Source organism: Trichoplusia ni, chromosome 14, assembly GCF_003590095.1.
Source record: "Trichoplusia ni isolate ovarian cell line Hi5 chromosome 14, tn1, whole genome shotgun sequence".
Lineage (NCBI taxonomy): Eukaryota > Metazoa > Arthropoda > Insecta > Lepidoptera > Noctuidae > Trichoplusia > Trichoplusia ni.
In genome coordinates this window covers 8,327,108-8,336,853 of record NC_039491.1, presented here as the reverse complement: position 1 = coordinate 8,336,853, position 9,746 = coordinate 8,327,108, and positions in this window count along the sequence as shown.

The window sequence follows — 9,746 nt, the reverse complement described above, 5'->3', positions numbered from 1 at the left end:
CCATAGGAAATTTGATTAGTACGTAAACGGGAACCCATATAGGCTTTATAAAGGCAGAAGGTAGACTAACATTGCTAATAAGGTATCTAGGTAGGTAAATATGATTTCCTGAGTGCTTTCAATAAGGGAAGTTTCTAAAGTGCATGAAATTGATTTGAAGAGGAAATTATGAATTTACGCGTATTTAAGTGCAACAATTTTGCAATTTGTTTTGGCTCTTGTTTGTTGCTGTTTCTTCTTCAAAAACAATCTTAAATTTCGTAGTAATACTTTTAAAATTCTTTACAATCGTAAAAGTACCTTTAGGTACTTTTACGATTACCTTTAGATACACAAGTTATAGTGTGTTATTTTGAAAGTACGTTTAGATATACAGTAAAGATTGAAATTGTAATTTATTTGTGATAGTTATAATGATTGGTTATAACATTAAAACAAGGTCTGCAGAAAAAGAAACGTATTAAAAAAAAAACTTAAAAAAAGCCGTTTAAACATAGCCGTTCCGTTTCATGCTTTATATTTGTCAAAGTCTTTGTTATTACATCGTCGGTGTCCAAAGAGACTGTCCGTTACGTTCGTAATTAACTAAATTTTGCAGCACTCAAATACGAGTTGCCTTTGCGAAGACTGTTTGATTTAGCTGCATCTTTTTAAAAAAGGAACGGCTATAAAATCCTGGCGACTAAGTTAAAACCTTGGGTCGTTTTAAAAATAAAAATGTTGGTTCACTTGACAGTTGACGATAAATGAGAAGGGTTTCGGACTTGTTTAATCTATGCTTTTAAAAGAGGAATGATTTCATACTCCGGTGCTTGTATTTTTCTCGACTTAAGTTTACATTTGACGACAGTGGTCCTGGTTTTAATCTAAAACGAAATCCTGCTGTTTATTGCACTTGCCTTCGTTGATAGATTATAACACATACCGACAATAAGTAACTAATAAAACATTGCTTTTTAAGGCTGAATTTGTGTATATACAGACCTCGGAAATATTATGTAATTTGCAATTATTATTTATGAATTCAATCCTTGAGTCACGTGGGTTAAAAAGTTTTCAAATCACATGTCCAAAGATACCAGGATTTAAAGCATTCTCTCGTGGATCACACAAATGCTTGTCCTACGCGGAGATCGAACCTAAAACACATCTCGAAAAGAAGATTTTGCGTAGTGACCGTTACCACTTATCTAACCGTGTAATCAGATTGAGAATTGATTTGCAATTTTGGAAAAAGTTGTAATTTTCATCAACAGAAGCATATATTTATCCAAAAACACTGAGTCTATTTAAGCGTATTATACATCATATTAAATTAAACACTGTTCATCCATGCAAATATTCCATCTCAGCTTAGAACCTGACAATACAATGTAAAGCCTCAAAGTGGCAGGCTGCTCAGATCAGCCCGTCATTATTCCTGCGATAGTTATTATACGTCTTGAGATTATCTCTCATGTATAATAGGACGTCTACAGGGTACGCAATCCGTCGACAGGATCGACACAAGGTAGATACAGATAGTACAACTCATGTTTGCCCACGTCGCAATGTGTGGGTAAACGCTGTTATTTACAGTGACGTCGTGTGATAACACAGCTGCAATAGCAAGTAGTCGCTGTTAATCGCACGCACACATAGAAACGCGCGCACAGATGAGTTGGACTATCTGTACTATAAACTAATCAACATTATATTGTTCATGACTTGAGGCTATTAGCTACGCCAATATTGTAGTTAAGTGTATATTTATCACTTTAGTATAATTAAACAGTTGAACTCAAAGCTTTGAGTTTGGCTGTACTCGACTCACCTTAGGTTTGTTAGGTAAACTTTGCAAGTGTAAGTTATAAACCTCTGTATTGAAGCTTGAAACTTGAAGCTTTTTATAATATCAGCTTGAGAAGTATCACTTTTGCATATTCTATCTTACGGTAGAAATACCGGGTGAAGTGCGAGTCTTAATCGCCACACTGAGGGTTCCGTGTCTTTCTGACTTAAGCTGTTTTAGTTGATATGACCATGACTCATTCAGTTTATTTTTCGCTTTTAAGAATTTTCCCATTTTTTTTATATCGGTTAACTTTTTACTTTTTGAGTGCGGAACCATAACCGGTTCATAAGCGAGGAAGTAAAGCACTGACAAACATAAAAAAGAAGCATCTATACGGTCGAATAGTAACCTCCTTTTTTGAGAGTCGGCAAATAGTAATATTTAATTATCAATGCACGTAATGATTTTGACTCCCTAAACTTCACACCCCTTAGTCACGAATCTCTCTCCACCAAAAGTCATAAACGTAACGACTATAAACATACTTGTAAAAACAAATGACGTCGATTTCATTTATTTATTTTCGCCTTATTTTCGCTTTTTATTTTAAAACACGTTGCTAATAAATTGATGGTAAATTTAAAATGGTAGGTGTACCGCAGCCTCCTCTTTAGCAGCTGAAAGCATTTTACTTCATCTAGTACTGCTGGAAGCGTTCCATTAAAAACTATTTGTTACGTGGTACAGATTAGGAAAGTATTTTTTCAAATTTTATGTTATAGAGGACGAGTTAGTTAGTATAAATATGTTCGATTTTTGTGATCTCATTGATGTTTTAAAGTAATAGTTACAAATCATTTTTTTTTCTGACTCATAATTTAATACCATACCTAATATTAACTATACCAGTATATATACCTTACAGCTGGGCCCAGAAATGTTCCCCTATACTGAAGGTTTGAGCGCTGATCACCACGCTAGCCAGCTACGGGTTGGCGGTTTCAGATTCAGATTGTTTCTAATTCAGGTTTCCTCACGATGTTTTCTTTCACCGTTTGCCAGAGGCATTTTGGAATATTAGAATTAGAAAGTACTTATAAAAATTCACATTGGTGTTTTGCCTACGTTAGAATTTAGCCTAGACCTTGTGTAAACAAATCTATGAATTCTCTTTCTATAAATTATTTCTAAACTAAAATTATTAATATCCATCAGGACTTAGTTAAATAAACACAGTCGTATTCGGGTCCGTCAGTAGAATTCAAAGCCATTCCAGCAAATAATTTATGCGAACATATCTTTGTTGTTATATGCAGGTACCGTGTGTAACATAGTTTACTGATGGAAACCAATATGCTATTAATAATCAGACCAACCCTTACATATGGGGAACATAAACAAGCACTTCAAGTCGATATCATTGGATTCTGTTTCATAAAGCTTTACGTTAAGGGTTTATAAATGAAAAATGTCCAGCATAGTTATATTTGTTGAATTATAAATGGGTTCTTTGCTCAATAATACGTTCTAATTTGTCTAACACGATCACTCGGTCCGTGGCCCGTGAGAATGTTTCACTTAATTAACCCTTTCACAGGGCTGGCTCAGATCAAAGTGTGGGTAGAAATAAAACTCGCCGGCGCTCGGCGGGTTGTGTTTAGTGGAGTAAATCATTTAGGTTAATATGTTTCGAAACGTTGCTTTATCTATTGCCACTATCCACTCAAGTGTTATTTTCAAATGATATGTGAGATATTTGCGGGCGATTTGATTTTGAATAAGATTTGCAAGGGTTGTTGAGCGTGTGTACCTACGCGGGATTATTAAAATCGATCTTTTATTTTCAAGTAATAGTTTTTCTACTATGTAATGCCTTTAGACAATTCAAACAACGATAAAAATAGCATTATATTAAGTGTATACTTGCGTTATTTTTACCTTGAAAATATTTTAACGGACACCTAAACTCGTTCATATAAAAGCGATCAGTCAGCTCATTTCATTTATATCGATAATATAATTCAACACAACACTAATAACTTAATTTTGACGTAAACAACTGTTAGATGGCTGTTGATCACACTCACTGAAGTAGCCAGTTCAGAATAAACAATTGAATTGGTTTCGACAAGCTTTTTTAACTCCAAACCGATTGTATTTGATTTAGGGAACAAATATTTGATCGACCTACTGAATCCGGCGTTTGTGAATACCTATACGATTTGTTTTTTTTTTCAACCCACATGACATGAGCCGAACATTGATGGTACAGCCAGCTTCAATAATAAAAAAAAAATAACCTAAATTTTTAAGTTTATTTTACATAATAATATTAAATTAAATCAAGATGATTATCGTTTTTCTGCGAATTATGACTTTTTAAAGATCTCAAAACATGGTCTGGTTTTACTTGGTGATCGAAAAATAAATTAAAAAAATAAGTATTTAAAAAAATATCTTTTATTTTTACTCCAAGAAGGTTTTAATTGCCCACTATCAAGCTCAATTATTTTACCGAGAAAAGCTCGTTTGTATAAAGCAAGTCAAGATTATGACTTTTAACGTAATCCTCTGTGTATTGACAAGATATTAATATCAGTTCGACATGTTTATGATTGATACTTTGTTGCGGATCCGCGTTAATTATATTGAGTGCTTTTGGACCTTTATCGGACAACACAACTAATTGTTTTAAAAGCTTTTCACCTGTCGGATAACCGCTCTATATGGCAAAACTACGACGCGATTCAGTGATGGGTCCAAAATATTATTATACTTGTAGGATAGTTAAATTTTGGATTTATCAGGATCTTAATTAGGATTGTCTTTATTAATCAGTCTCTTCTCAATTGATCTTACTAATACTCAGATAGTTTTATTTAGCTTTTTTTTCATTAGCTGTTCGAGCACATGATGGTAGTTGATGTTGCTTTTTTTTTCTAAAGTGACTTAAAATTCATTTGGGAACAAAACGGTCAATAAGTAATTAAGTAGTCAGTAAATACGTACTTAAGTTAAACGTATCCGATTGATAAGAAGATTTGCATGTGACAAAACAATTGAACCGAGATGTATTTAGATGGACGTATTTGGTACGTACAGACAGAGGTTAGGGCTGAATCTTGAATACATCTGCATACTTTTCAAAAGATTTATCGTTTAATTAACGGTCGCCCTTCACACCTATGTCCCAATAATAAAAAACAAACATTTCCAACTAATTCCGATGAACATTATTAAAAACTTATCTTTGTTTTAAAATAAACATAAATTCTTTTCATTTACATAAAACCACTGTAGACAGTCTCATTTTATCAAGTAGGAAATAAAAAATAAATAAATTTGAATTCGGAATGCGGCATTTATCAACAATCTGTGGTGCTATTCAAACGTATTGCATAAAGCAAAAACTTGTTTGTATCTGTGACATTTTGAATTTAGTACTGACCTTCACTGTATAGGAAGATATTAGTTCGATATTCAAACGGTTGTAACGGCACTTTTGCACGAATGGAAGCCATTAGTCTGAACCTTGATGTGATACAGGAAATAAATGCGATGCATTTGTTATGTTTTGAAATTCACAGATGTTTTTGTTTCGATTGGAACAAATGCATACTCAACAAAATCGTGATTACTTTTTGTGTTAAGTGTCGCTTTTATTTACGCAATCAAGCACTATACTACTTGACATATAAAGTATACAATTTGCCAAATATATCTTTAAAAATGAACTCCAACAATATTTACTACCAAATTCAAATACCTACTGGCAGTGCAATAAACATTCATATCAACTAAAAAAAACAGACTCGAATTCGTCTACGAAAAACCATACGGGAATTAAAAAGAATTTTTCGTGAACTCAACATAAAGGGCGTGTAAGCGATCGCCAGGTTAAGTGTGGTGTGACGAGAGGAGCGCTAAGCATGTTCATGAATTATTAACGCCCCAACTCCCGATGAGTCTGCATGCACCTTTATTATTGAGATCGCTTTGAAACCTTTCAAGTAGGGATGACTGAATTCTCAATCTTTTTTTGTCACTTTAACTAGAAAATACGCAGGAAATTGTATACAAAATGATCAAGAGATATCGTGATTTTTTGTGAAGGTTTTGCGGAAATTAAAAAAAAAAAGTCTTGTTTAAAGCGCGAGTGAGTTTGTGAAGTTTCGAGCGGTGTGGTTGTGATCAACAATGTTTGTTGGAAGCCAGTCCGATGATAGCACGAAAAAAACCTTATCAATACGAAATATCTATACAAAAGAAGGGTGGATAGCGGACCACGTGTTATGATCACTCCTCACTCCATTTGCTTTTTCCACGTTAATGCACCTTTACACATAAAGATAGATAGGTATAACACCTAACTTTAAAAAAAAGTGAGTGTTACTTTTTTCGAACTCCACAATTCTCATGACGTCACAAGTCCAAAAATAAAACATGGCCGTCTAGTTTCCAGTTGTCAGGATAGTCGTTTCAATAATTACCTTTCATAATTTGTAATTAATATTTTAAGGAGCTTTAAGAAAGAACATATGAGTTTTCTAATAATTATAAATTATATTTCGTAATAAAGGAAAATTGTTCAGGAAATAAACAAACTTATGTTTACTATAAGAACGAACAAAACAAAAGAAGTGTGTGTTTTTTTATTTTCTTACATGCGGACAATTACGATGAGTAGAAATAATTCTTGCTTGCTTGTGAGGAAAATTATGAACCAGTTGAATGTGGTCGTACGAATCCTTTTCACATAAGTGCATAAATCGGATTGCGGTAATAAGAAGAAAATCAAATAATAAATCTGTCGTTGTACTTTTTTCACAAGTACGTACTTATTACTTTGTGAATTAATTTCAGCCTAGTGCTATCTAGAGCAGAAGCATATATCTCTCTTTCTCTCCTTTTAAAAACCTAAAAATATTGGGCAAAACGTAAACATTAAATTAGTTTATCACCCCTAATTACAATGTTACTGACAATAAATTCTCATCCAAAGTGTTATCGCGTGAGAGAATTGTCATTACCTAATTAATGTATTTCTCAACTTTATATCATGACAATATTGTTAGGGCTCCAAGGGACCGAGCCCTATTGTTTACAGATCGGAAAAGATCGTATTGTTGTATAAAAGCTACTTTGTTAAGGCCACGGTCACATGATTACTTAAGTCTTGACCTTAAACAGTTTATGTCCATAATAGCTAAACTAGGTTTGTTTGTACACAAAGGGGTACATGCAAGCGTTTGTTCAGGGATCGCAAACATTTGTGGTAGAAACTTCTTACTTAAGCATTAAGAATGTCGAAATATTATGTCAGTAGCAACGGTTGCAATCGTTTTTTATCTTATTTCAAACTGAAACCAAATGTTTTTACCCCTGGAATCTAGAATGTGAAAGTTAAATACTTGTCTCTACATTTTCCCGAAAATATTCCTTATATCTCACTTCCAAGAATGTGTACCGCACGTTCTCAACCCCTGCATGAGTAGGTATCCTGACTGCGCTGGTTACTCAACAGTCTGTGAAGTCGTTCTCTACAAACGTTAACCTGCTTCCGCAATAACAGTTCCTTACCCGAACGAGGTCTTCTCAGGGACCTGAAAGTTATAGCCTTCGCTTTATGTTCGCCAGCGATCTTATAATTTGAATTATATATGAAGTGACTTCGTAAACGTTTCATCAAATACCAGAGGTGGAACTTGATTGATATTTATTGGTCGCTCACTCGAGATTTATCTTATCTATACAGACTTTTAAATTGTGTTATATCAGCTGATAAACAAACCTCTTTTATGATTACCTCAAAAATATTGAAAGACCACTGCTGTTTATTAATAAACCTCGCAAAACATTTTTCAATTTTCTGATAACTAAAACCCATGTCCAAGCATAACAGAATGATCTTTATAAAAGTCCGTTGGAAACAATGACATTTGTGTAGTATGTAAAGTGGGACGGTAGTTCCGGCAACGTTCGATAGAATAGCACGCTATTACGGACGCGGCGCTAGTGTGCCGAGGAAATAAGATGTCACTCAAAACGCGGCAGCGGTGAGCAGCGGACGTGTCACGCGTGTTACTGTCGACTAGCACCCCTTATTCTGAATTGTTGATATTTAAAGGAATAACTGCTATTTACATAATATTGTCCGCTAACGGAATGACAACTAGGCGTGTGGGACTTGATTTTGGAAGTTGTTTGGAAATGTTATGGAAACTATTTCCTTTTTAGGATGTCACGAAAAATTGATGAAAACTGCATTTAAAATGGAACGGTAAAATAAACTTGATTCTATGCAGAGACATCAATGAAGGCATGAGGCAATGTATATTTTTTTCAAGTGTGTTGAACATCAAAACATTGTGTACATTAAATAAATGAAGAGAAAGAGAAGCACTTTTAAACAAAAAATCAAAGCTATGGAAAAGTAAATCCATGGCTGTTACATGGATTTATAATATCCGATTAATTCCCCTTATAATTTGTTGGTCCATAATCACTGACAAAATGCCTTGATCAAAATTATAACCAATTTATCAATGTGACTCAAAAATGCCATCAATGTCCATTGTGATCCATAAGACAACGCTAAAAGGGTTTTTAATTACTGGTGAGCAATAAATACAGGGAAAAGCTTTTACGTTAAGCTAAATTCAGCTTGCATAACACGTATAAATAGAATGTAGATTTCAGTATTTCAGGTCCAGACTTCAGTAGGTAAACGAGGACAGTTCAGATATACATTTTAATTCTCCGTTTTTGAAATACTGGATTTAGTTTGGAGGAGGAGTTGTGCTAATGTAAAATAAGGGAATATTTAGGGAATGCTAAGTTCTGGAGTGTGTAATCGTTAGTTTTGTTTCGTTCTAAAATAAAAAAATACAGTCAAAAATTTGTACAAGTAACTTCAAATAAATAACTACTAAGCCGAACTTGATGAAGTCATTGTGTGGATCGTTACAGCTTTTTCACATTAAATGAAATGATCAACAAAAAAATGGATAATCCAAGCCAAAATACTTACTGAGAAAACAATCATGGAAAAATTGATTAGAAAATCTAAATATCCACGTTTTTTTGTCGCTCATTATGTCATCGGGTTTGACGAGACCCTGAGAATTTCAGCCTGCAAGCTTTTCGGGAAGTGCCTCATAATTAAGTTACGAAAATCCAACCGAACGATAAACAAACAAGAAAGTGAGTGTATAAAAACGAGGACTTTTTTTTTAAATAGAGATGAGGTTTAAGACCAGGCCAAACCAAAAGAAAGAGTTCAGTTCAATAAATAAATAACAATAAAAAATGGTTTTAAAAAAAACAAAATTACTCGTAACACAAAAGCAGGCAGAAAGGTGCTTAGTTATTAGACAAATTATAACAATAATAAAGGAACAGCGTTACCAATTGTATTTATAAATGTATATATACATACATACATTTACACATCATAGACCCTCTTTGCAAAGCAGTCGAGTAAAAACAGCACGATTTTCAATCCCGATTCCAGTGGCTAGGTAATTAAAACAAACAAGAGTGTGGACCATTTTAAAAGCGCTCTACACTAAACTTTAGTACACACTCTAAGCTTAATACCTACTCGTGTTAGTGTTCTTCACTTTGTTCTTTTAAGTTACAACATGGATAATTGTAAGTCGGCAATCGTGGTCTTAAAAGGTATTTTTTAAGATTTCCTACATTTAAAAAAACTGGATGAAAGAATGAATGAATTTATTTGCGATAAGTACAGGTAAAATTTAGTTCTTAAAAATAGAATACACATATTATATAATATATAGAATATACATAGTGGCATTTTGTATTTTTTTATATTTTTCTGAATCTTCTTACAATTCTTTGAATGTCATGTCCAAAATTTTATTATAGTCGGTATATCATCGAATTTAGTATTATTTATACCATAACGCAAAATATACGGTTTGCTTCACTTCAACTCACTAACACCCCA